We start from the raw sequence: 27,979 nt of genomic DNA on the forward strand, positions 1-27,979 counted from the left end.
AATATTCATAGTATCTTCAAAATGTGGAAACAATTACATAGGCATTATAGAGCTGAGCTTTCTTTTTTTGAAAGTCTCTAACTTATATTTAGGTATACGTAATAATCACATTCCTCAAAAGGAATTTTTACTTGTATGTGATATATTTTCTTTTTCTTTCCCATTCGCCTACCCTCTCTTCATCTCCCTCTCCCCTCCTCATTTACAAAAACTTTGTTTCCATTTTTTCTTTCTTTTCTCAATTTTTTTCTTTGCCCTTCCTTCCTCTTTCCTCCCACACATTCAATCCGTTTCCCATTTCAGCATTTTCTTCCTGTTTCATAGTATTTATTACACATTTTGGTCATCATTTACACTTTCAGTTTCTCACACAAAAGAAACAATGCAGAATTTACACATGTGTATTCAATTTACAGAGTGGTCTCCAGGTGCATCCATTTACCTAAAAATATCTCGAATTTATCCTTCCTTATGGCTGAACAGTTCACCACTGTATTTAAAAAAAAGTGCACATCTTCATTCCTTCATGTCAATGGGATATGAGCTGTTTCCAAGATTTAGCTATTATACACTGTGCTGCCATAAACAGGGATGTGCATATATCACCGCGGTACAATGTTTTTAATTCTTTAAGAAGATACCAAAAAGGAGAATAGCTAGGTCAAATGGAACCTCTGGTTTTAGTTTTTGAGGAATCTCCACACTGCTCTTCCACAACAGCTGCACCAGTCTACACTCCCACCAACAGTGGTGAAGGCGTCCTTTCTCCTCAGCCCCTCCAGCATTCGTTATTGGTTGATTTCTTGATAATAGCCTGGTAACAGCCATTCTTTCTTGAATGAGATAGAATTTTAGCATTCTTCTAATTTGCATCTCCCAAATGGCCAGTGATTAAGACATCTAGATTTAATAACCAAATTCAGTCACAAGGCTAGATAAAAAAATCAACTCAGAAATCAACAGCATTCCTGTATACAAATAACGAACTAAAAGAAAAATTAGGGAAACCATACCTTTCATAATTGCATTTAAAAATGAAATACTTAGGAATCAATCTAATAAAGAAAAGATCTTTACTCTGAAAACTATAGTACTCCGAAAAAGATCGAAGAGGATCTCAAAAAGTAGAAAGATATCCCTTGCTCTTGGGTAGGAAAAAACAACAGTGAAAATGACCATACTCTCAAAATGGTTATAGATTTAAAGCAATCCCAACCAAAATACCATTAGCATACCTCACAGAATTAGAGAAAACATTCTGAAAATTCATTTGGACCCAGAAGAGACCTAGAAGAGCAAAAAAATTCTGGGCAACAAAGGCAAGGCAGGGGGCATCACAAACCCTGAACTGAAATTATACTGCAAAGCTCTACTGTGATAAAAACAGCATGGAGCTGGGATGGGGGGGAGACACACAAAAAACAGACCTAAGGATTAATGGAAGATGCAGAAAAAACTCCAAACACACTCCCATCATTTCTCTGACAAAGTAGTCAGACATCTTCACTGGAAGAAAGATAGCCTCTCCTCGGGGCTGGGGATTTAGCTCAGCGGCATAAACGCCTGCCTTGCAAGCAGGCAGTCATGAGTTTGATCCCTGGTACCGATAAAAACGAAAAAGACAAAAAAAATAAAGAAAAGAAAAGAAAGATAGCCTCTTTAATAAATGGTGCTGAAAAACTGGCTCTCCATATGCCAAAGACTAAAACCAGACCCATGTGTGTCACCATGTACTAAACTAACATCAAAATGGATCAAAGATCTAAATATTAAAACAGAAACACTAAATCTGCATGAAGAGAAAACAAAACTGTTGAAGACACAGATACAAGCAAAGACTTTATAAACAAAAAGTCCAATACCACGGTAAATATATAAAGAATCAACAACGGGGATCTCATCTTATTTAAAAGCTTTTGCAAGGGCTGGGAATATAGCTCAGCGGCATAAATGCCTGCCTGACAAGTGTGAGGTCATGAGTTTGATCCCCAGTACCCAAAAAAAAAAAGCTTTTACAAAGCAAAAGAAACTACCAACAGAGTGAAAAGACAACCCAGAGAAGGAAATCTTTGCTAGCTGTTCCTCAGACAAAGAACTAATATCTAGACTATATAAGAGCCCCTGAAAAAAAAAAATCATACCCCCCAAATTTAAAGACTCAAACTAAAAATGGACATCTGAAATGAATAGACTTCTCAGATGAAGAATGGAAACAGCAAACACGTATATGAAAAAATGTTCAACACCCCGAGTTATTCAAGAAATGCAAACTAAATAACAGATTGTAGAGATGTCTTCTTCAAAACTATGCTCCATTCCTGTCACACCAACCTAATGTTACTGAAAGAAAATAACGGATGACGTTGAAAGTAACATCTATTAATCATATGACTTAAAACTAGTTTACAGAAACTTTCTCAAGAAATTAAAACCTAAAGTCTAAATAAAGAATTATGTCCCTAACATGTTCCTTTTCCTAAGAAATTAATGAAAGCTCCTGGAAGTCAGGCATTCCAGTAAGAATAAAATACAACGGCAACCCCTCAAGAGCCGAGACTTTCTAAAATGACATGTACACACACAACGGCCTAACAATTTAAGGTTTATTATGAGAAATTCTCCCACAGAATGCCAGGTGACATGAATGTTTACCACCATATCATCCGTGACTGCAGAGGCGACAGAAGGAGAACCACCCCTGAAGAAGAACTAGAAGATGGAACACTACACTACACGATACAGTCAGAGTAAATAATTATGCTTACATGTAGATACAGGTAAATCTCAAAAATACAATTAAATTTAAAAATTACCAGACACTACCATACGTATCTTTACACACAGAAAGCAGACTGGGAGGGTACACATGAAATATACTTGAAGGGGGGCTGGGGATTTAGCTCAGCGGCATAAGCACCTGCCTTGCAAGTAGGCAGTCGTGAATTCGATCCCCGGTATGGATAAAAAAATACATATATATATAGACTTGAATGGCTACTGGAAGAGGGCTGGGACATGGAATCAGGGGTGGAGGACAAGAAGGAGAAAACAGAATGAAATCCAACAAAAGGAGGACCCTACACAGACAGTCAGGATGTGTTTCAGTTTCAGGAATATGGTGAATGCACCTCTTACACCAGAAGTCCCTGAAGAACACTTGAAGGGAGAAAGAATAATCAAGACCCTTGGCATCAGAGCAGATTAGCACACATATAAACACATAAATGTAGTTTAAAAATGGAAATGAGAGCAATTCTGAGAACATGAAAACTCCCAAGAAATAATTTTAAAGTGCCCAAAAAGTCACTTAGAAGAGTTACAAAGATAACACACCCACATAAATCTGTCTCCTTGACTGCAACAATCAGAACTCCTATTTCCTCGGGAGGCCCAGAAACCTAGTTAAGACTCATCTTCCGCTTCTTCAGCAGTCAAGATTGCAAGTCAGCACAGGTCGGTGATGAGTTACTGGACAGTTTCCACCAAACCGAGACATCCCCTCAAGTCTCCTTCCGCCAACCAGCTCCTGCATATACAGATTATTTTCTGTATTTTTTAAATTTGGGAAATTACTTTCAGATTTTACATAAAACCTTGATACAATCCCTAGCTAACACATACAATGTAATTTACTTCTAAAGTTTAGATCAATTCAACTGCCACACGCAACTTCAAAATTCACTGAACAAAACTGGCAGAATGCGCCAGGATATAACTCAGCAGCACAGTGCCTGCCTGCCTGCCTAGCAAACGCAAGGTCGTGAGTTCAATTCCTAGTACCTCAATAAATAAATAAAACTGGCAGAATGCAGTCTTACCTCCAGTCCCACCAACTTAAGCGCCTTGTCACAAAATTTTCTAACACATTTGGGGGGAGGAATCAATACACCCAAAATTTTACCACCTGTTATAAAAATTCAAATGAATACTATTATAAATGAATATAACTCCTCCCCCCTCAAAAATAAAGAAAAGGTACTACCATTCAAAATACACCCTCATGGGGCTGGGTAAAGACCTAGGTCAGTGGCATAAGCGCCCCCATGTGCCTATTTACAACAATACAATATCAGCATACATCTTACAAAAACATTTCTGACCCTTCAAATGCACTAAGTACAGAACGACAAGTAAACAGTCTCTCCAATTACTAATCACACGCTGATCTCTCCAGTTACTAATCACACACCGTGCCCCTGTATTCTTAACTACATGCTCCATTTGTTCCCAGACACACCACACTTTGATTCATGCTCAGAGAGCTCCTCCCCATCCTCTTTTTTGTGTGTGTGTTTTTGAGACAGTCTCTCTAAGCAGTCCAGGCTGGCCTTGAGCTCACAAGGATCCTCCTGCCTCAGCCTCGCGAGTGCCGGGATTCGCGAGCCACCACGCCTGGCGCTTTCCCCATCCTCTTCACCAGTTTCAACTACAAGGATTAGCTAGCTACCTCTGCCTCAGTTTTCCAGCTGTAAAAGGAAAAATGTTAGCAACAATTGTATAAGGTGAGATTCACGGAGTTTCACCTTTCATACGCTGGCGATAACATATAGATGGGTGTGTCTCAGAAATGCTAATTCTCTTTTCCCCCTTCCTTTCAATCTCAAAGAAAATAAACTCATTAATCAGTCATGAAAATAAATCTGATCTGCTCTGTGCAAAAGCTAAAAAAGAAACAAAACTCAGGGGAAAAAAGCTATTAAAAAATAAAAAACAGACCCTCTCCAGGGTTTGTCCAGCAAGAGACAACAAAACCACTACACTCTTTGAAATTCTAGTAACAAAGCAGAATGGTAACCTAGTTCAGAGATCTGGAAAGCGGAAGGCAAGTGGAAAGAACTGCAGAGCAAACACTGAACTCTTGTAAAGAAACTTGATTTGCAAAATAAAAGGATCAGAATGCAAAGCCATTTTCAAAACCCTCAGGTCCAAGTTTATTTGTTGGGTTTTCATTAAGCTTGTACTTAGTTCACAGTTAAAACTACTCAGGAAATTAAAATGTCAAGTAATTTACAAAGTCTCTTCTAACTCAATCTTCTATTATTTCCAGTCACTTTTATCCATATCTCTGATGACACTAGTATAATTAATAGAAAATTCAGGAAGTTCTAAACAACTAATACATGTGAACTAAAACCAATCAACAACCTGAGGAATTAGTTATGGAAGGACTCAGCGTAGCAGATCAAAATGAAAAGCACAGAAAAAAGAAAAAGAATACCACTGATTCACTGTAGTTGTAAACAAAGGCACAGTAAAGTGTATCTTACTGTGGTCATGAGGCAGCACAGCCAGCTCTACCTAGGCAGAAGGAGCACTCCGATGGCACCGAGTCAAGATTTTCTCTGCAGAAATGGTTAAAGTATGAGCTTTGGCCGGTGGGGGTCATCTAGGGTTGGCACTTAGGAGACAAAGTGGGTTTGGGTTGCAGTTTGGCCACTGGCCTCTGACAGGTACACCACCACTGCTCTAGCCTAATGCCAACTAAAAAAACAAAAGATTATACAAAGCAATCTGACAATTCATAAGCAGTTTTTAAGAAACTTTGTAATTCTGTACTAATTAGAAATAACTACTGGAAATCAACTGCCGAGCTAAAACTTTGCTACACAAGCTGTGTTAGCATTTTAAAAGTTCTATCACGCATTCCTCAAGATTATGCTGAAGGTCAACAAACTTTGGGTCAAATAATGGCAATCAAGCATCCCAGGATTCGAACTGAGTCTAAACTGAATAAATATTCAATACAATGGTTTGGAATAATTTTATATCCCTACACTTTAAAAAATCTGACTCTTCCAAAGTGAACAATCTATAAAATCTGCCAGTTTTAATTAAGGCAAAAAATGTGGTTTAAAAAAACCTCTGCTCTGGGCTGGGGATTTAGCTCAGTGGAGCAGCCATTGCCTGGCAAGCGTGAGTTCTTCAGTTGGATTCTGGGTACCAAAAACAGAACAAAACTCTGCTCTGAAGGGGATCACCAAGCTGGGCAGGCAACTGAATGGAGGGGTAAAGTAGGGAGTCAACAACAGGAAAATAGCATGGTGAGACGAGCCAGTGCATGTTGGGCATAACCATTAACATAGATGGCCTCAATTCACCAATAAAAAGAAACACAGGGGCCGGGGACTTAGCTCAGCGGCATAAGCGTCTGCTTGGCAAGCACTAGGTCGTGAGTTCAATTCCCACTACCAGGAAAAAAGAAAGAAAGAAAGACAGACAGGCAGAGTGGATCAGGAGATAGGATCCATCAATATGCAGTATACAAGAAACACAATTAGGGGCTGGGGATTTAGCTCAGTGGTGTAAGCACCTGTCTGGCAAGTGTGAAGTCATGAGTTCGGCCCCCACTACCAAAAAAAAGAAAGAAAAGAAACCATTTAACTTGAAAGGAAACTCACAGATTAAAAGTCAAAAGAGAGAAAACAATGCTCCATGCAACAGGAACCAGGAAAAAAAGCAGGGATAAACTGCCCACTGACCTCAGAATGGATAAGAAAGATACGGTGTTTTTATACAACAGAAAGCTATTCAGCAACGAAAAAGGATAATCTTAAGACTCTTGCAGGTAAATGGATGCAATATTTGCTCATGGGCGAAATGGTTCCGACTCACAGGGTAAACATAGTACTGTAACCCTAGGCTAAAAACCCGAAGGAGTTAGTGAGATCCCAAATGTGCAATAGGTACTGTGAAGGTGAAAGAGGAAGAAACAGCCAAATAGGGAAGGTACATTGGGATGGGGGAAAGGAGGAAAGAAAGAAGGGAAAAGACTCTGTGTGTGTGTGTGTGTGTGTGTGTGTGTGTGTGTATACACAAAACACATCATTATATTACTAATCTGTTAGCCCAACAAAAAGAACAGTTTGGGCTTCCACTGTTTGATCATTTTTTCATACTTATGTCTGGGAGTCAAAAACAACTACTCTGAAAACCATAAGCAACACGCTGACCATTGTTAATCCTCTAACATTCTGTTTTGAAATCTTGTATCACCGTCTTTACTGTTTTCTTTTTTCATTAAAAAAAAAAAATACTCTGCTCTACATCTTTTACAGGTACCAGGATTGTCTGAGCACATAACACACAAAGAACAAATTTTTTTCCTGACTGTTCTGTTCTCATTTAGACTTAACACCTATACTTACTGTGAAGAAGCAATTACATACTCATGACACTCTGGATAGGAAAAAAAAAAGTGAATGAAATTTAAAAAACAAATTAACTGAACCAGTGAAGGAAGAAGAAATTCACAAAAATCCCCAAAACTACAGCAATGGGGAACTACAAAGATAAGAAATCATCAAACAGATTTCATTCTGAAAATATTTTTTAACCTTAGTGACTTTTAGTGTGTAACAGATAAATGGAATGAAACACATGCAGGACACAGGTATCCTGGGTCCCACCCAACATCCCCAAGAACAACAGGAGGTTCCAGCTGTGAGCTAGGACCCCTAAGGGGTTGAATCTTCAGGGCCAAGAGGGAGTGAGAAACAATACTGTGCCACAAGGAAACCTTACTGCCGAGTCCTCAGTGCTGGAAAGGGAAGAAAAAGAGGAAATAAATCTCTTCTCAGAATTTATAACCATGAGTTGACCTAAATTAGTACAAACTGTGACTTTTAAAAAAAACACCTTGAGCAGGAGGTTTAGTCCAAAAGAGACCCCAAATTAACAGTGCTGCTTTCTACCCCATAAATAGAAGAAATACAAATATACTCTGAAGAAGATAAATTTAATGCATCTACAAATAATTTCTAAAGTTTCAAGAGATTTGACTTCAGGGTTTAAAAAAAAAAATTGTAAAAATACACAGAGAAGCAAAGTACCATAAATAAGCGCCAGAAGAAAGACAGGCAGCAGAACCAGAAAGATAAAACATCAGAACTGCTGAACAGAAGATACTAACAAAAATGTTAGTGTGTGCCAAGAAATAACAATGGCTGGACTATAAAAACAAAGAGACTCTATAAAGTCTAAGTAGATTTTTTTCAAAGAACCAAAAGGTTCTAAAAATCAATTTCCACAGTTTAAAGCAAAAATGAACCATTGTGCCTAAAGAATTAAAACAAGATTAGGTGGACGCAGTGGACAGGAAGGGGAGATGAGAAGAAATAAGCTGCAGTACATGTATGTACCAACTTCCCATGGTGCAGTGTAACCATATACTGCAAACATGCATTAATAAAAATTTTACTTTTTATTATTATTTTAAAATTTTATTTTTATTATATTAAAATTATTAATTTTTATTATTTTATTATTTATTGTTGTTAGTAATTAAGGTTAATTTTGGGTAGTAATTTTTCATCAATATTCTTATAAATATAACTAACAAACTAAAGTTTCATTTAAAAAGAAAGCATTTTACAAAAGTGATGCCGTAAGAATGGATCCACTATGAAAGTGCTGCAGAGAGACCATGTTACACTACAAGTAGCATAAGCTAGGAAAGCTGGGTTCAGTCAGGGCCAGGGCACTGGAGAGCAAAAGCCCTGAGGGCAGCCCTCAGGGCCGCCATCCCCCCAAGAGAGGGCTCTGGAGTACACTACCTTTCCTTGTGAGTCTACCAGCCCTCCCACTTCATTTAAAACATAATGATAAAATGCTGAACGTCTCTTTACCATCTACAAATGTGAAAATGAAAATAACCAGGGAGGTGGCTATCCTCTGATTAAGCAGCTTTTATATACAAAGAACACACACAAATGGACCACCCTTCATCCAGTCATTATAACATGCGTAAAATTACACGAAAGTAAAGCAACAACCAGGAGTGTTTTCAAGAAAATAATTAACTTACTTTGAAAGTAACTTACTTTCTTCATTTAGAAATTCCCCAAAGCCAAGGGTATAGGTCTGTGATAGAGCATTTGCCCAGTGTGCACAAGGTCCCCAGGGAAACGGTTAACACCATAAACAAACAAAAAAGGGGGCTGCAGAAGAGAGAAATGTCCCTGGCCTGGGGCTGAAACACAGTCAAAGCCATGATGCCCAGGAGACACGTCACTTAGAGTCAATCACGTGCAGTATATGCTGTTTAGCAAGTAAACAATACATTTTCAGTAAGAAACAAGTGATCAAAATGTAAAATAATGAAAATCCACTCCACCTTCTAGAAAATGTACTTATCAGCATTTCTGGTATACTAAACAGTCCTCATCCATTAGAGCTTTTGTTGTCACTGTTGTTACTGGTTCAATAACTGAAACAATTTAATACATTTTCTCCAAGTTTTGTGTTTCAAATTATAGTTTGAAGTCCCACATTTATCATTCCAAGAATTGAAAAGAGTCAGTCAAGTCAATACACAAGAACTGGGAGATCAGGTAGGAAAAGCTCCAGGGGGTAAAAGTAAATGACCTTGGAAAACCAAGGGGCAGTTACAGGACACAGGAAGCAGCCAAGTGAGGATGTGAGGGTGTAAACACTCCGAAGTAAATGTAAGCAGTAAAGAGATGAATTCCAAGTAAAAGATGATGTGAGAAGCTGGTGAAGGATCTAAGAGAAAAACCTTACCCTCCGTATATCCCTGTTCTAAAAAAGTACATGCCTTAAAATTATCAAAGTCAACAAAAAGAAGAAGAAACAAATCTTATCCACACCGTAAGTTCTATCCTAGGGCCTACTGCATTACTTTCATGAAAATAATACCATTTCAACGCCATTAGAACAGTAGTAAAGTAGTATGAAGTTCAGTAAGTACCTGAGTATCTAACTTTTACCCAGCCCAATGCTAGCAGTTGTTGAATGTGATTTTTGAACTGTGGCACCTATTCGTGGGTGGAAAGATCTACTTAGTGAATCACAGCTACCATTTTCTTTTTCGGTGAAATGGAATGGGCTAGAGTACATCTTCCTAGTAAAGAGTAAGTCTTGTGAAACCTGTGTTTCAATACAGTGGTCCGTTGGTTCAGGAATTTAATTCTTTCCACCAATATGGTTGCAGAACTTGTTCTGCAATTCTGGTTACAACCAAATTGCTATGCATGCCATGTATGTATGTATGTATTGGGTTTTGCTATTTCTTACTTTAGGCTGAAATAAAAAGGTTTGAGAACACAGCAATTTCAAAATCATTATCCAAGCCAGGTGAGGTAGCCCACACCTGTAATCTCAGCGCTTGGGAGGCTGAGGTAGGAGGACTGTTGTGAATTTAAGACCAGTATGAGCTACAAAGTGAGCTCCAGGCCAGCCTTAACTATATAGTGAGACCCTGTCTCAAAAAGGCAAAAAAAAAAAAAAAAAAAAAAATCATAATTTAGTTAGGGAGCAAACAGTGGATACATGGCTTTCCACGATGACATGTACATAAATATTCAGAGAAAAATGAAAAAGCATCAAACCATGCTACGATGCGCTATGTTCTGCGGCATATAAGACAGGAACAGGTGTTAAGGAACTGGGAGAAAGCTCCACAAACGGAACTAAGATAGACAGATGGAGACTTTTTCTACAGTCCCGCATCACTGCAGCAAGTCTGGCTGGTGAAAGGAAAGCCCTAAGCAGGTGGCCTGGTGGTCAGCAGGTGGCACTCCGGAACTGGCTCTAACGCAAACCACAGCATCACCTGCAGAAGCCCACTGTGGCTCAGTTCTCTATCAGCAGGGTGAGGGGGGCCTGATTTATAACATTCACTGCCAATTAAACTACTACTGAAGTGTAACTCTCTCAAACAAGATTACTTTGCACCTGTAAACTACAAATGACTGATCCACAAAGCAGCAAACACCACTCTCATCATGGTCCATTTCTCTTAAAAAAAATTAGTCTTCAGAACAATTCATGACTGGCACAGACAGCACTAAGCAACCACTTCTGTCCTTCAACTAACCAAACTACAACTCCATATTACTCCTTTGGTCAGGGGAATCCCTCAAGAAATTAAAATTCCCAAAGTCACAATCCAATTTCAGGGACTAGGGAAGTATTCAGAGGTTCCACAATGAAAAGCAATCAACCTAACAATCCTGGTCTAGACTTCTACAGCGGCCTCTCCTGGCTTTGACTGAGCCAAAGTTATAATGTTCTCCATTAAAAAGTAATGCCAATGGTTCTTCAATGCATCCAGACTTAAAATTTGTACCACACAGATACCGGCGTTTCAAAAGCTGTCTGAAAATCAGAAAGCATCACAAAGGAACCTGTCTTAAGATGCATTATGGTAAGGTACCATGACACAAAATGGGAGTGAGGAATAGTCAGCAAGACTAATTGTCTTATCTCTCAAGAGAAATAAAATATGATTCAACTGATTACCAGGCATTAATAACCACCTTATTGAAAGGTCCTTGCCTCTGTCTCTATCACAGGTCTTTTGAAAGTCATTTAGTTAAGAAAAAAAGAGAAAGTATATAAATTTATTTTTTGGTGGTATGTATTCATTTGTGTGTGTACATTCCACCCTCCACACCACCCTCAAACTCTGCAGCCAGTAGGAAAGATGTCCAGTTTTCAAGGTTTTCCAGAACAGATTCATTCCCTGAAATTAGAAATTTATTTTCTCTCTCAACCACCACCACAGAAGCACATATTTCACATGTTAAATATATAAATTTTTCATCTACTCAATTCAGAAAAATCCAATTCTAAAAAAGCCTTTTCACCACCAAATAATTTCAAATTTAGGGTTAGGGTTAGGGTATGTAAACATATTAGGTAATAAAAAAAGCTAAACCACAAGTTATACATGTGGTTCAGTGATATAAAAATGACTAAACCAAAAACAACAGGCATATAACTGTAACCTCCCAAACAATGAAATATCCACTGGAAAGCCCAGTGTTTCCATCAGACTATATTTTTAATTCAGCATCTTCCAAAGAAGTTTAGTTACACAATTCAAAGTTAAATGTATTACACTAAGGAAATATCTATAGAGAATAAAAGATTTTGATGAGTCTTAAATTCTGTAATTCTGTACTCTGACTCTTTCCCCCCGAAAAAACCCCAAGGTTTTGGTCCTTAAATGACCACAATGAGACAATGAACTACCTAAAGAAAATTTTACTACTTCATCTATGTCAGAAAATAGCAGCAGTGATCCTAGCCTTACCAAAAATTATTCTCCGAGCATTTAGCTAAACCAAATAACTGAAAAACAAAGTCTTTTAGCCATGACCAATATGAAATATTGACATAAAGACCTCCGTGTGAGCAATAAAATTACCATAAATCTTGCTCTTCTATTACCATCAAAAACCATTTATGAAAAAATGTGTAATACTCTCATGGGTAGCTACATTTAAAGTATAACTATATCTGAATTCTATTACTGGTACTTCATCTAGAATGAACATGGTCAAGATTTGGGGGTTTTTTGGTTTTGTTTGTTTTTGCAGTGGTGGATATCAAACATAAGGCCTTGTAACATGATGGCAAGCCCTCTATCATCGACCTGTATTCACAGATGTGAATGAATCACAAAAACTATTTCATCATTTTAAGGTCTTGCAGCTATATTCTTGAGTTTCTATTCCCTATTTCACCAAGTTGTATTGCCACTCTATAAAAACAGGAGTCCTGGACAGCAACAAACATACGCTGAGGGTACCTACACCTGGGTAACTGACCGGATGGATGTTGCTCAATCAGGAAAACCTGTGTTCAGTACTGTGCCACTTACAAAAAAACAAGTGCTTCTCTTTTTCCCAACACCTATATTATGGCACAATGAGGTGCGCCTAAAGCACTTCACACTGCTGAGAAGAATGTCTTATAAACCACAAGGCTGGTGTTATTAAGTTGAAATGAAACCTAAGCTAACAATAGAAGTTACTGAGTGACAGCTCACAGTAACTGAGTCCATACTCCCGACTTGAGAGGCTACCTCTACCTCGCCCAAATGAAAATATGATCACCATCAAACTTAAACTCGCACGAATAGTGCTTCGTCGTTTTTTTCTTCCTTTCTTTTGGGAAAGGCTCTCACTACTGTACTTCTGGCTGGGCTTGAACTCACTCCACAGCCATCCTCCTGCCTCAACCTCCTGAATGCAGCACAACCATGCCCAGCTCAGGAAGTTCTTAATTCTCAGCACAACTTTAAAGGCTCTGTATGACTCTTTCTGTATTGTTGAGATAACAGGAATATTACATTAAACTTAAGTGGCAAGACTGTCATCACTGTCAGTTCTATTTTTTAGATCTGAATTTCCATGGCCTTAAATGGTTGTATCTTACTGTTTTTCCAGGTATAAAACTATGGAGAACTAAAACCAACTTTTAAGTTCTGCAGGAAACTAATCTTGAACAACCACATTGTCAATGTCCCTGAAAATGACAGCATTACTTTAAAAGTGTGCATCATTTTTGTGAAGGGTGCCAGGGAAATCCCACGACAGATTTCTCACATCAACGTAGTTTCAGTCTCCACCTCAATTCCTTCTCAGTTGTTTTGAGCAAAAGGAATTGACTGTAGATGGCACCAGACGTAGTCATATGCAAAACATAACCAAGGGTACAGTGACATCACAGAAAATGGCAAATAGTAAGCTCCAGGGGACCAGTCCCTCTGCCAAAATCATAACCTCAAAAATTTACCCAAATCAACTATTCTGAACTCTGAATCTCTGAAGCCTGGGGTTCAGGCAGTGTCACGAGCGCCTGCCTGGCAAGGGTGAGGTGGTGAGTTCAATCCCCGGTACAAAAAAAAAGGTCATCTGAACTCTGGAACCTAAGCAGATTAACACCCACAGGAGTGGACAAAGAAGGGAGAAGGGAAAATGAGGAGTTTTCATTGAATGGCTACTGAGTTTGTGTTTGGGATAATGAAAATAATGTTCATGGTTGCACAGCATGGTGAATGTAATTAATGCCAATGACCTGAACAGTTAGAAACTGGCTGAACATCAGCTTTCTGTGATATATATATATTTTTTAACTATAATTTAAAAAGAAAAACCCCACAATCAAAGGTAGTAGGCTCCCAAGAGCAGACTATACTTACTTTCCCACAATGTATTGGCTGCAGTTTCTTGGTGAGCTCCTATCTGTAAGACTTACTGTACAACAGTACCACAAGCCCAAAAAGACTGGTTAATTCAAAATGCCACTGCTTTGCTTCAACAAACCATGACAGTTCAAAACAAGGGTATGGAAGAGGGTGAGAATGATTTAAATGTTACATTCATTTACAATCTTACAAAGCAAAACTCACTGATAGTATAACCAATATGCACTAATAAAACAAAAGATCATCTATCCAAGTGAAAGTCAGTCATCAGAGTTAAGGAATAAACAGTGCCTCACACATCAAGCACTTGTCAAATGTCTGTGGAACACATGCAAATAATGAAAACTTGCAGTAAAATTCACTTCTAAAAATAAAGACAAAAATAAATAAATAAATACAGGTTTCTATAATTTACAATGTAAGCAGAAATTTCAGAATGTAAGAAAAAAAAAACCCATGTCAGTACTTGAGTTCGGGTTACATTATAAATAAGAAAGGCGAGGACTGGCCGGAGAGAGCGCAGCTACGGCAGGATAGGCATGGGACCACTACAGAACCACCCTGGCACCCCTTCCCAAGCCATATCCCTCCCTTGAGTAAGTCACTTTACAGTCTTCTTCACCTTATAATACAGAAAGACAAACTACCTACCTCAGAACATGGTAATGGAAATTAACAAATGGGGAAGTTCTCCAAACCCTAAGGTACTATGTAAAGGTATTACTAGAAACATTAGACATGAAATTTTCCCACATGAGTTTATCAAGCTGAGCAACACAATGGGAAAATCCAAGCGCATTTCATTGTTGAAAGTTACTATATAGGTAAAAGGTACAGATTCAAATCTTTAATCTAAGTCTGTTGACAGTTGTTATAAATAAATAATTCAAATTGTGAGGAGGGCATAAAATTTAAAAATAAGTTATCCCCCACCTCCTCTTCCCCAAGACAACTACGTGAACAACATTAGTTTTTAATGGTGATTATTATAACTTGAAACAACAGATTACAAGTCTCAAGGCATCACCTTAGGTCTAAGCTTTGCAAAATGACAAATTGGCACATATATCCCTCAAGTCTGCTTCCCAGGCCACCGCCTCATCTGCAATTAGGTATTAGTGGGTAAAGTATTGTTAGAGGATTTGGTGATTTCTACCTAACTCTCTGGTTAGATGTACTGTTTTCATATGTCACCATTTTGAAGAAATCTCTGCTGTCATAGATAAAGAAACAGGCACATTCACCTCTCTACTGCTTCTCTTCTCCCCCCCGCCCCTTACTTCTTTATATATTAGCAGGAACTGTAAAACACACTGCTGTAACTGTAACACAATCTTTAATGTTTCACGTACAAGAGTATTCAAAACACAGTTATTCACAAAGAGAGGATCCTGGAAGGGTAAGCACTGCTAGCTTGCTAAAGAGCTTGACTTGTGAAGTAGAGAGGGGCAGGTACAGAGGCTCAATACATAGTAGAAGATTTTAGCTGCGTATGCTAAAATGTTTAAAGATTAACTAGCAAAAATAAAGCAAATGTCATCATTCTAACAAAAAGAAAGAAAAAGGGGGAGAGGTAGGACAGAAATGTAGTCCTAGCTCATTAAACTACTGCCACTTATAGGAGACTCTTCCATGTTTCAAGCTCTCGGTTTTCCTCTACTGTCTGGATCCCTCCTTAGCTGTTGAGACTTGCCAATGACAGATGATCAGCACATACACTATATCTCACCTGGGTTTCCTTAGCACCTGTGTAGGTCTGAATATCCTGAAAACAGCTGGTTACGAGTTGTGTATAAGCAGGTAGGCGGATGACCAGGCCTTCCTGCAGGGCATGTGAGTTGCAGATGGGCAAGTTAACAAAGAAAGCAGGGCACTGAAGGCAGGACTGCCCTATCTCCCATGCCTGCTATGAAAAACCAAAGGGTGACCAAACCAAAGTGTGACAATGTCCTCTCTCCCTCTCTCTGTCCTCTGATTAAACACTGCCTCTTTCTGCACAGACTATGGCTTGGCTTTATCTTAGCAGTAAAAAGCCAGGCATGTCAGCTACACACTCTGAACAGGAAGTGAAAAAAGGCTCCAGGGCTCTCCCAAAAGAACTACGTTAACTAATTACCCAGCCACAGTCCAACTATGAACTGATGATGCCAAATTCAAGCTTCCACCAGGGCTGTCTTAATCTTTTAACTATGCTATCTAAATGACTACACATTTACAGAATCAAGCATTTAAATACCGAAGACCTAATGAATATACACTAATGGAAATCTGCTTTTTTAATGCAGGTATACATGTATAAATGCAGCAGTACATACTGCCAAAAGCAGGCCAGGAAGAGGGGAGGGGCTGCAAGCAGGTAGCAGTGAAGGAAAACATACACTCTTCTTTACTTCTGAAGTTTGCTAAAAACATTCCATCCCAAAACAGAGGAATTTCCTCCTTTTAACAGGGCTCCTCCTGTCTGGAATTTAGGCACCAACATACCTTTCCCCACCCATTTTTCCACTGGAGGCCTGATTTACTGCTGACTACAAGTTGTTTCCCCAACATGGTTCAACTGTGGAAAAGTAATTAAAAATGGTAGGCAACTTTGCTACTGCTGGAGGCTTGAAATGATTCCTGCCCTGAAATCAAAACATTACCTTAAGCAGGTCTTAATCTGTTGCACTGCTGACAGTGTGAGAACCAGGATGACTATAATAAAACATTTTCCATGTTTGACATAGTGCCTTTATGTCAAAAAGCTTACCAGAGAAGTCAAAAACCTCAACACTACCAGGGCCCAAGACTTCTAAATACAAAGTAAAACAGACCTTAATAATGACCTGTTCAGGCTGGGGATGTAGCTCAGTGGCAGAGTGCTTACCTAGCGCGCATAAGGCCCTGAGTTCAATCCCCAGTGCCCCCCTCCACACACACCAATAATAAGAGTAATACTAAGAATGACCTGTTAGGTCATTTAATACAATGAAACTCTTATTCAATGGAGAGACTAAAGTAAATAACTTCACCTATGTTAGTCTGTGAGTCAATTCAAACTACATGAGAGAATACAGACTTTTCTGATTTCTAAGTCCACTTACATACAGCTTTCCACACATGTGCAGAACTGACTATCCACCAGCCAAACCTAGGAAAACTAAAAATAAAGAACATATGTACTATATTCTCAGAGCACACACAGTGTAAAAGAAGAGAACCTAGATCAAACATAAAAAGTTAAAAAACACACACAAAATGCTATATCACACAATACGTCTATAATAAAGTAACATCTAGGATTTGTCTCAAAATAACCTGGGAAGTTATGAAGCAGGGAGGAGGAAGAAAACAGGCAGCTAGTGACAGGCAGCTAGTCACAGGCGCTCCGTGCTGCAGTTAGGTGAAGGACACGTGGAGGGCCGCGCATGTTCCTCTGCCTCAATGTGAAGTTTTCTGTAATAAAACGATACGCGCCCGACGCTCCAGTTTGTCTGAGCAGCATGTACCATGGCATTGTTAACAGCACAGCTTTTCCCTCCCGAGTGCCCAGTTTAGACAAGAAATTCTACGCCTGCTTAGCAGCCACATCCTGTACATTAACAGAATCTTTCTCGGCAGCATTTCGTGATTATTTTCAGTTTGTTCCTACTCTATCCAGACCATTTCTAATCAGTGCAGTAACAGTTTGCTTTGTGTTTCCCAGATTTATCATTTCTTTGGGCAAGAAGATCACACACAAATGAAGGCACAGTAAGTACCTGAGGCACACACACACTTAAAGCTCTGCATGTAGAGTAATACTTTCTCTCGGACCTGAGAGGAGTGATTAGTTCCGCTAATGCTAACACACTCTACACTCCTGCAGCTGTGCTAAGTTTCCTACAACTTACACTACATTCTTGGGTAAAACTTTCTCTAAATATTCATTCTTATTGGGGCTGGAGATTTAGCTCAGTGGCATAAGCACCTGCCTTGCAAGTGTGTGGTCGTGAGTTCGATCCCCGGTTTCTGATAAAAAAGAGAAAGAAAAAAAAAATATTCATTCTTATCAACTTACTACCTCACATTTCTTTAGAATAGCAGATCTCCTCTACAGCAATTTCATACATGCAGACCCACAAAGTTCTTTCACAGAAATGGAATATAAATAAAGATGAAGTCACATACAAGTGTTAACATGTATCTGCCGCACTTGAGTCACAAATTTATTCTAGAAACGTTTTTGATGTGGTTCATGTGTGCCTGGTACTATGCTAAGAACAGTTATGACTTCTGTAAGGTATAGAAGGTTTAAAAAAAAAAAAAGGAAACTGAAGTTTCTCTAGAATTGTGGAATTCAATCCACAATTGGTAAGGTGATAGTGGAAAAAATGTTCTAACATTTTTGTTCTTCAAATAAGCCTACTCATTACCCTGTAATAGGACAAAATAGAAATTAAAGGTGATTCCTTGGCTGCAAAATACATTATTCATATACTTACATTACAAATCACAATATGCAACATAAAAGCTATTTGCAAAATTTATTTCAAGTTTCTCATCTAGTGCAATATTAACCTCAAAAACAGTTTCTTTATTAGATGTACTGTGTTTTGGGCAAAGCATGACACAGGAAAAGAAAACTGAGCATACTGTTCCTTCTGCAAGGGAAAATGGTGCATCGTTCAGGGATGTGTGGCTACATCATCCAGGGCCAGGAATGGCAGTTCTCAACACGGAGCTGCACAGAGTCTGAAACTCACGTGAGGATTACACTCACAGGACATCCTTTTCAGATCAGCAGAGTTTAAAACAAAACCACGCAAAGTCAAAAGATTTAGAATATACAATCTTCAATCTACATAACAGGAGTACAGATCAAACAAGTACTTCTTCATGTTTATTATGCCCATAAGCATAATATTGGTTTACACAGACTACCATTTATTAAGAACCTGTGACAGAGGACTAAATGAAATGCACATATATAATCTTAAAATTTAATAGTTTTATTATCAAAATAATCTTTTCAGATATTATCCTAACTATGGATAACAGAATAGTGTCTTTTCTGCAAGTGAGGCCTTAAATCAAATTTGATGGAAGCTATGTTTCTTCATATGTAAATAAAGCAGTATCTAGATATAACTCACAGCTTTTAACTTGAATTTCAAATTTTTCAAGTTGCAAAATGTTCGTTTGTTCTAGCAAAATTATTCACAATTATTTTGAAGTCAACTAATACTAACTATCCAATCAAAATAACAAACTAAAACTAAGAGTAGAACTAAACTTCAGAGACACCACATCAAAAATTTGCTACAGCCTTCCCTGAGGCTATTCCAATTAAAAAGAGATGATTCAAAGAAGAAAAAAACTAATACGGATTTGAAAGAAGATTTGTAAATCAAATCTTTTTAAGAAACAAAGTAAGTTCCTTGTTCTGTCCACTATGAGCCTAAATACCAAGACATTCCAGTGGGAATTAGCAGATCCAAGCCCATATCTCAGATCCTAAACACCATCTCCACTAAAAGACACTTCAGAGTACAAGGCTGAGCAAACAGCAGTACAAGACCAACCTACCGTATCTTACGCCGTGAGGGTAGAAAGTGTTCAAAGGATAAAGATGTGACAAAGGGGCAGAGGAGCCAGCCTGAAGTCTACTGGCCAAGAGGCCACTGAGCATCAAAATTAATTATAATAGGTCCTCACTACTGAACAAAATAGAACTTTGTGCTGTTATAATTAAGTACATAACAAATAAAGAGAACTCTCTTTCTTGCAGTAAAATGTCAACCAAAACATAGAAAATCGATCCTAAAACATGTAAGCAAAATTTGATGGGAAGTTTTACACTTACTACGTCTCAAACACACCTCCCCCAAATTAATTAAAAAGCAATACACAGTAACTGGATAGTGGAGGAGGTGATGAACTTTTATTTTTGCTTAAACCAAAAACAAAAACATAACCTGAATTTAATCATGAAGTTATATCAGTCAAACCCAAATTGAGGAACAGTATGCAAAATAACTTAACATGTTCTCCTTAAAAGTGTCAAGGCCAATAAATACCAAAAACTGCTGAAAAACTGTTATTAAAAGGACATTAAATATTACGACAATCTTTCATTTGATATCAGACATTACTGGGATAGTTGACTAAATTTAGAAAGGGCCTGGGTTAAGTATCAGTATTGATTTTTAAAACTACGCTGTGTTTTTAAAAGAGAATATCTTTGTTCCTAAGACGTGTTTTCATCTTTGTTCTTCTGTGCAGAAGAACTAATTTTTTCCTGTTTTGGAGATTGAAACAAGGGGTAAATTGGGATGTTTTGCCAATTTAAGCAGCTAGACAAAAACAAGTATGTATATTGGATTTGAAGAGCACGAGCAAATTTCAATTAGTAGGTTTTGTCATTTCTTATATTATCCTTGCAACTTTTCCAGATTCAAATTTACATTAACAAAATCATAGTAGCCAGATCAGGAAGCTTCCAGTGACAAAACTCAAGAGTAAGCATCAAAAGGGAAAGCTGTAACTGATTATCAAGACAACTATAACTGATTATAACACAAAATCCAACAGGACATTCAAAAAACAATATTAAAGGAGAAAAACTCATTTGCAGCATTTCTTGTCCTAAAAACTAATAACTGGAGAAGTAAGTACTCTTTTTTGGAGCAACTATATTTCAACCCACGTTACTGAGACAAAGCTCTTCTTCAAACAAAAATATCTGCAATGAATACAGAAGAAATAATTAGAAATACACTATGAATATACTTATCATCTACAAGTGTACAATGGAACAAAACCTGGCCAGCTGCCAAATCCACATATTGCTTGGTAACTGCAAAATGAAGCAATTGAATTATACTAAAGAAATCTGCTAGGTTGCACTTTAATCAGGTTATCAAACTCAGCATCCCATCTTAAGTATCTATCATCACTTAAGAAGCACTCTTTCCCAAAAAGTTTTTAAACTGTTTAATAAAACATTTAGACCTAATTTCTACTTTATAGGAACTACAAAACAGGGGCAAATTATAAGACACCACAAAGAAACATTCAGACAAATCCATGTAGGATTATTCTATGAGATAACCAGTTTGTTGTACAAAACATAACTTTCATGGAGAAAAAAAGAGCTCAAGAGAATTCAAGAGCCGGGCATGGTGGTACACACCTGCAATCACAGCACTCCTAAGGATGCAGCAGCAGGGTTGCTATGAGTTCCAGGCCAGCCCAAATCGCACAGGAAGACCTTGTCTCAGGAAACCAAGGTGGGGGGAAAAAAAGGGGGGAGAAGATGCACAGTCTGAATTAAAAGAGAGACAACCAGGGCTGGGGACTTAGCTCAGCAGCATAAGCGCCTACCTTGTAAGTGCGTGGTTGTGAGTTCAATCCCCGGTACCAAAAAAAAAAAAAGAGAGAGAGAGAGACAACCAGATGACCAGCATGACTTCTTTCTCTTCTTTTTTAAGGGCCTTCACACTGAGCCTAGGTCCTTATTCCCCCAATCCTGCTTTTTTTTTTTTTTTTTAATTTAAGTTTTTTTTAATTCTGAAAAGGGATCTTGCTAAGTCACCATGCTGCCCAGGCTCAGCTCGAACCTGAATTTTCCTGCCTCTGCCTCTGCCTCCCACAGTGCACCATCAGGCCAGGCTCACTGTATGAACTGTGGACAGTGGTTCAAAAGAACAAAGCAAAAGGTCACGGAAAACATTTCTGAAACAACTGAGGCAACTAAAATATTCAGTGATATTAATAAATAGTCATCACTGTGCTCAGGGAAGACTGTGCTCAGGTACCCCCTTATTTTCAGATGACAAATCTTGGAACAGTTCACTGATCTCTTAGCATTTAATTCCCTCACCAAACATGTCTTTTTTTTTTTAATCTAAAAGTTCAAAGACTTGATGGAAACTAAAGAAAAGAAGAGATGCCTCTGTACAGTTCCAGAGTAAAAAGAGGGGAACAGTTCCAACAGGAAGCAGTAATAATTAGCAACATGTATACACCCGACAGTGATGCTCCCAACTACATAAAACAAACTGTATTGGAATTAAAAAAGCAGATGCACATAAACACGATTATAGTGGGGGACATCAATACCTGACTATCATAAATAGATCAACTAGACCAAAAAAAAATCAACAAAGAAATATTAGAAATGAACCAAACCTTCAAACAAATAATAAGTATTAGTGTTCCACCCAATAACTCCTCAGCAGCACAGGTCTTTCTCCAAAATAGACTACATACGAGCCAATAAAGCAAGTTTAAGTAACTGTAAATGAAAAATTATATTATGCATAGCACAATGACCAGAAATCGATGACAAAAAAAGCTCAGAAATTGTGTAAATACATGGAAACTAAACAATACATTCTCAAATAAACAATGGGTTACAGATGAAATCAAGGAAGAAGTAACACAGGTCCTAGACCTAAACAATAATGCCAACACAATATACCAGAACTTATGAGACACAATGAAAGCAGTTCTAAGAGGAAGTTTACAGCTGTGAATACCCACATCGCAAAAAACACAGTGGGCCCAAATACCGTAATGATGCACCTCAAGGTCCTAGAAAGCAAGAACAACCCCAAAGCTAGCACAAGGAAGGAAATTATAAAGGTTACAGCAGAAACCAATGAAACGGAGACCAAAATGACAATGCAAAGAATCAATGAGTTCCACAGCTGGCTCTTCAAAAGAATAAACAAGATATTAGCCAATTTAATAGCCAATAAACAAGATATTAGCCAATTCTCTAAAAAAGAGAGCAGAGATCCAAATCAATGCAGTCAGAAATGAAAAAGGTGAAATCAAAATGGAACACTGCCAAAATCAAAATTATTACTAACAACTACTTCGCAAAACTGCATGCCAAAAATCAGAGAATTCAGAAGAAATGAATAAATTCCTAGGTACACATTAAATACCAAAATTGAACCAAGAAGATTTAAAAATCCTAAATAATCAGTAACAGTCACTGAAAAAAAATCTACCAACTAGGAAAAGCCCAGGTACTGGAGTTTCACAGCAGAGTTCTACAAAACCTTGAGGGAAGATGGAAAAACAATTTGCCTCAAGGTCTTTACTGAAACTCAAAAGGATGGAGGGCGCCACAAATCAGCCCAGGTAGCTACCATTACCCTGGTTCCAAAACCAGACAAGGATCCAATTAAAAAAAGAGAACCAGAGACCAATCTCTTTAGTGTATATACAGTAGATGCAAAGATCATCAAGACAGTGGTAAGCAGAATGCAACTAGTCATCCTAAAGATCTCAGCAAAGTAGGCTTCCTTCCAGAGTACAAAAATGGCTCACGCACGCAAATCAGTAATGCACTACATCAACAGAAGCAAGGACAAAAATCACAGGATCACCAACAGACAAAGAGAATTCCAGCATTCTTTTATGATAAAAATCCTGAAGAAAAAAGGTATAGAAGGGCTTTCTCTCAATGTGCTAAACATTTATATCAAACCTACTACCAACATCCTATTAAATTGGGAAAAAGCTAAAAGCTTCTCCTATGAAATCAAGAAAAAGGTACAGGCAAGAACTTTCTGAGCGGAACCCAGGTTGTAGTGGAAATCAACACATAGGAGCATATCAAACTGAAAAGCTTCTGCACAACAAAACAACGCAACATCATATTTGTGTTCAATGCATAGCCATGTTTACAGCAGCACAATTCATAACAGCTCAATCTTTGAAACAGCCTGCATATCCAGCGACAGAGGAAAGGCTGAAGAAAATGTGTTCACGCACAGTGGAGTTCCACTCTGCCATACAGGGTACACTGGGGGTTCCCTGAGTCCATTACATTAAGTGAAATAAATCAGACACACTGCTCCAGCATTAAATGGGCTCTTTTGTGAGAGAAACCTAAAATATGAATACAGAACAGAATAAAAGTAACAGAAAGGAGGGAGACAGGTCATTACCAAAGGGGAAGCACATCAAGTGGTGGAGGGAGGGAAGGAAACCGAGGGATAAAAAATGAAAAGGAACAGAGACGCGTTACCTACAGGTATCAACTCCACACAAAGAATGCAGACATTATACACCACAAACATGCACAAAAGGAGGGGGTCAAGAGACGGACGGAAGCGAGAGGGAAGGTAAAGGGTGAAAGAAGAATTATGATGTACATACAGCAACTCCCCACAAGCAAGACAGATATTATACAGATAGTATGTGCTACAAACATGTACTTATGAGACACACACGTATTTCTCAAAACCTACACATACATTTGAGATGCCAGGAATCAGGAAAACTGTGACTTATAAAAACAATAGCTTCCGACCATTCAAGCCAATAACACAAGCTATCTGCTGAGGGGAGGTCTCACCATCTCCAGAGGTGAACAGTCCTTAAAGCGAGTGACACTGCCAGGATGCTCCCCACAGCAGGCCCGCGCCTTCTATTCCCAAAACACCCTGAATTTTGACTGGGGAGTTCCATATTAGATAAGAAGGTGATGTGCAGACCAATCAAGAGAGGTAAAAGTCTAATGAGTCTAAAAGTTTCATCTGCTGATGACAGGGAGTGCGCAGTAGTTTGTGATTATGAGCACAGTACAGGGCTCCCAGCAAGGAACTAAAGCTATAAGAGGGAAAGTGAAATTTGCTAAACTGGGCCCCTTTACACGCACTGTACAACCCTCAAAGCAATGTTCCCTGACAAGCTACACATGATAAGCCCAACGTTCCCAGCTTAATTACTGTACGACCTTAGGAAACTCCCACCGTTTTCTTATTTGTATAATTCATAAGACTATTATGGGCATTAAATGAGCTAACATGTATAAAAAGCTTAGAAGAGAAGTATGAAGCACGGAGTAACTACTGCTCCTTTGTCAGCAGATTTTAGTCTGTTTTTAGACAAAATAGAGTAGGGCCATTGGCCCGCAGACATAACTAACAAATGGTAGGATGAGAACTTGACTCTGTCAATCGCAGACCTCGAACTTTTTTTTTTTTGGTGCCAGGGATGGAACTCATGACCTCCAGGCACCAGGCAGGTGCCTAAATCCCCAGCCCAAACCTCGAACTCTTCACAGCACTCCCCTCTCTTTCCTCCAATATCAAGGTCTCCCCTCCAGCAACGATCAAAATGTAAGTTTTCAAGGAGGAAACACAAGGAAGGAACTAACAGGTAGCAAAATATGTGACCATTCACATTTTTTCTTTGTGGCAGCTATAGACCAGAGGAATCTATTTTGTTCCATAATGTTGAACTAAAGTAGCAATAATGGTAACTCACATTTTGTCCATTAGCAAAGGAAGTGACTGTAAACAGTTATTATGAAAAATCAATAGTACCGCCAAATTACTGACAAAAACAACTGTATGACCTCAGGAAAACTGGAAATTAATGTTTGTTGAAAGCTTCCTACACAATCATCATCTTATGAAGCTTCTTATCCCATCGTAGTTTTTTAGAAAGAAAGAGAGAAAGGGAAAAGGGAAAGAGAAAGAAGAAGAGGAAGAGGAGAAAGAGAAAGGAGACAGATTAATAACAAATACAAGCTAGCTCCCATATAACTTAAATCTAAATTACTATGCTAAGGAGTTCATTTAGAATGGCACTGTGAAATATGATCTCAGATTTGGTGCCCCTTCAACACTTTCTTGTCATTAAGTACTAGTTATCCGAAAGTCCCTTTCAGTGACAAAATTCTGTAATTTTTTTTCCCCCAGTACTTGGGACCGAAATCACAACTGCCTGCTTGCAAGGCAGGTGCTTATGCCGCTCAGCTAAATCCCCAGCCCCAAAATTCTGTAATTCTGTAACACTAAATTTTTGTTTATCAATAAAGAAAATGAGAAAATAAAAATGCCTTAAGCCCCAAGAGATTAAGGAATGAAAAACTACCAACAAGAGTCTAATTTTGAGAGTACTGGCATGTATAATTAATTCAAATTACCAACAAAACAATGTTAAAGAATTAATGACTCAGTTTTTGTTCTAAAAATCATATTGGCCGTGAAGTTAAAAGTCACTAATAGGCTATAGGTTCTTTACATATTTCTATCTATCACAAATACTCTCTTTAAAGTAGGAAAACAATAAAATTTATTTGAAAAACTTCAGGGAAATAGGAAGAGAATAAGCAGTTAAACAGTTAACCATATCTACTTAAGGAGAATGTCTGCCATTATTTTAATTCAAAAGGAAATACAGATTCCACCACCACGGCACTCCAATTCAGGCTCTCAGTGAGCAGCTTACAGATGATTTAAACCTTATAGTTTAGACAGCTAAATGAAGCTAGGAGTGGTCATAATGGCTGTACTGTAGAAGGCTGAGGCAAAACAGTGGCAAATTCCAGGTTCAACCTGATCAACTTAGCAAGGCCTTGTCTGAAAACAAAGAATGGGGGCTGGGGATTTAGCTCAGCAGCATAAGCACCTGCCTTGCAAGCAGGTGGTTGTGAGTTTGATCCCCGGTACCGATAAAAATGAAAAAGACAAAAAAAAAAAAAAAAAAAAAAAAAAACAATAAAAACTAGGAAAAAGGCTGGGGATGTAGCTCACCACTAAAGCCCTGAGTTCAATCCTCTGTACCAAGAAAAAGAAAGATTTAAAAAATAAAATAAAAATGCACACACCTCTAAATGAACCAACTGCTACTCGTAGACTCCTTAATTCCTACCTAATTCCTGAAAGACCTCAAAATGGCCATCTTCCTGTAACCCATCTTTATTCTTTCAACTGCGGCCCCCTCAAAAATCACAGAATGAAGTTCTAACCTCTAGTTCTTCACACTGTGACCTTATTTAGAATCCTAATGGTGGAAATCAAGTTAAACTGAGTACAAAAGAGTGGGTCACAATCCAGTACAACCAGTATTCTTATCCAAAGGGGAAATCTGGACACACAAATGAAGATATGTGAAGCCACACAGAAAGAAGAGAGACAACAGGTACTCAAGGGACCGCAAAGCTGGGAGACACATCTGAGACAGGTCCTTCGCTAGGACCTGCAGAGGGAACATGAACCACCAACATCCTGATTTTGGATTTCTGGCACCCAGAATCGTGAAGTAGTAAGTCTGCTACTCCCAGCCACCCTATTCATGGTATCTGTAAGGGAAGTCTTGGAAAACCAGCATATCATCACTTATCATCACTGACACCTTAACAGCCACTAAACAAAGAATGGGGGCTGGGGATTTAGCTCAGCGGCATAAGCGCCTGCCTTGCAAGCAGGCCGTCGTGAGTTCGATCCCTGGTACCGATAAAAACGAAAAAGACAAAAAAAAAAAAAAAAAAAAAAAAAAAAGAGCTAAGATTAAAGGGTAAATGTATCATTTGAAGGCACACAACCACAACTAATTGATACCACTATTTCAATTTGTTTTCAATTTTCTTACAAATGCCTTTTGTGTAAATGTATCATTCAAGTAAAGTGATGTATTTTCAGGTAAGACAGGGGAAAAAGTACCTACACCTACACCAGCAGCAGTATGGCCCACAGCAAAAGCAGTAGACTGCACAGAGAAAGATTTCAGGTAGAACCCTAAACTCAAGTCATGGGAATCTGAAAATAACATGGTTTTCCAAATGTTCATTTCAGCTTCTAAAAAATAGGCCATTTCACAGATTTTACATTTGTCATTTCAAAAAAAAAAAATGCAGTTTTAACAAGTTTGAGGACAAAATTACCAAACACTAAACTACATAAGTAGTTTTATTACTGAACTCTTAATTTGTTTCGTGTTAGTGGTTTAAAATTCACATTCCCACCTCCTGTCCCGGTTTCATTTTCCTTTCAACTGCCTTTCAAGCTCAGGAGGCTGAAGTGGGAGAATCCCTTGGGCCCAACAGTGGAAGAGATCCCTTTTCTTATGCCATCAAGCTTCCTTTCCTACCACCAGTCAGAAAGTTTCTCCCAGTAATCTTAACATCACTCCCCACACTCCCAATACAATACAACCCTAACCCTAGATCAAGTCTGTGCGGCTGGTTATCTTCCTACCTTGGAGTCTGGCCTCGCCCAAGGTGACCGCCCTCCAAGGCCTGTGAACTGAAACTTT

General features: G+C 38.4%; 1 protein-coding gene across 1 annotated transcript in view; it reads right to left on the reverse strand.

Moving 5' to 3' along the window:
• Positions 1 to 27,979, reverse strand: part of Usp12 (ubiquitin specific peptidase 12) — a 98,748-nt gene that overhangs the window by 58,426 nt on the left and 12,343 nt on the right. The gene's annotated exons all lie outside the window — the stretch shown is intronic.

This window comes from Cavia porcellus, unplaced genomic scaffold (genome assembly GCF_034190915.1).
Source record: "Cavia porcellus strain 051 isolate PalLab524CR breed Dunkin Hartley unplaced genomic scaffold, mCavPor4.1 scaffold_21, whole genome shotgun sequence".
Classification (NCBI taxonomy): Eukaryota; Metazoa; Chordata; class Mammalia; order Rodentia; family Caviidae; genus Cavia; species Cavia porcellus.